Here is a 1,744-nt window from a genome sequence, read left to right as displayed (position 1 = left end):
TATATATATAGGGGCACGTTCAAATGAAAACCGTGCATTTCTAAGAAACCGTGTAAACCAATTTCGACCAATAAGAAAATTCTATTTTTTTTAATTAAATTTAATCAATAAGGATATTTCGATCATTTACAATATTTTCTATTAAATATGGAAGTTATTAATAAATCTTAATTAAGAAAACGTAATAAAGAAAATTGTATAAATGGTAACATTTAAATATTTAATTATATTATAATATTAAAAATTTGAATTTAATATATTGTTATGAGATTGAATCTGCAAACGGGTCTTGAAGATTGAATTGCATTATGGAATGAAATCGTAAATTATGGTTCAAATTAAAAAAATAATGTTAATGAAACAGATTTTATGAAGGTGAAACTGGTTCATGTTGTAATTGATTCATGAGTAATATAAAATCGTTTCATGGTGAAACACGTTTCCGTGATGGTATAGTTGATCCGTTTAGTAGAAAAAATGTAACATGATACGGGTGCATAATTTATTTGGTTCGTCATGAAATAATAGCATGATGAAACGGGTACATGATGAATCTGCTTCGGGATCGTGAAGATTGTAATCTGCTCCAGAATCTTGAAGATTGTAAGGAGTAAAGGAAAGAATGCATCAAATCATGAGTAAAATAAAAAATTTAATTTACATGAAACAGGTTTCATGAAGGTGAAACTGGTTCATGGCGTAATTGAACAATGAGTGGTGAACTGCTTTCATGGTGAAACTCGTTTCAGTGATGGTGTAGGTGATCCATTCAGTAGATGAAATGAAAAATGAAACGGGTGCATAATGTAGGCGGTTCGTCATGAAATAATTGCAAGATTAAAAATAAATTAGTTTCATTAATAATAATAAATGTTAACGTAAAAATGTTAACGTAAAAATAATAAATTACTTTACAAAAAATAGATTAGTTTCATTAATAATATGATATACATGATATGGTTTCCTTGAATAAATGAATATTTGGTTTTACCCTTTTGCCCTTATCGGTATTATAAAATGTATTTTTAATTTTTTTTTAATTTCCTTAAATAACCTTGATTGATCTTAACCATTGATCAAGAAAATGGATGATTGAGATTGGTTTACACGGTTTATACAAATGAAAACGGTTTTTATTTGATCGCTCCTCTCTCTCTCTCTCTATATATATATATATATATATATATATATATATATATTCTATAAATCTATATTTTTATAAGACACCTTTCAAATAAGGTCGTATAAAATAACTAATACGAGTATACGACACTTTTTTTTTAACGTGTTTTAGAAAACTTGTTAATAAGTTCAAAATGACAAATTGCATGAAAAAGTAACGTATTTTAACTTAATTCCTATTTTGGGTAACAAACTTTTAAAACTTTAATTTTGGTATCTAAGATGTAAAGTACTAAACATTTAGGTACACGAGTAACCGGTTGAAGTATTAACCGGTTACCATGCTAATGTGTATTATTTGCTATTCAACCCAATTTCATCCATCACTCGCCACATCAGCATGGTAACCGGTTAATGCTTCAACCGGTTACCCGAATACTTAAATGTTTAAAACTTTACATCTTAGGAAACTTTACATCTTAGGTACCAAAATGGAAGTTTTAAAAGTATGTTACTCAAAATAGGAATCAAGTTAAAGTACATTAGTTATTCATGCAGTTTAAATGAATTAATATTTACCAATTTGATAAAATGCATGTCATTTTGATAGGTTATGGGATGA

Source organism: Cynara cardunculus (assembly GCF_001531365.2).
Source record: "Cynara cardunculus var. scolymus isolate 2C chromosome LG 14, CcrdV1, whole genome shotgun sequence".
Taxonomy (NCBI): domain Eukaryota; kingdom Viridiplantae; phylum Streptophyta; class Magnoliopsida; order Asterales; family Asteraceae; genus Cynara; species Cynara cardunculus.
Note: the sequence above shows the minus strand (reverse complement) of the source record.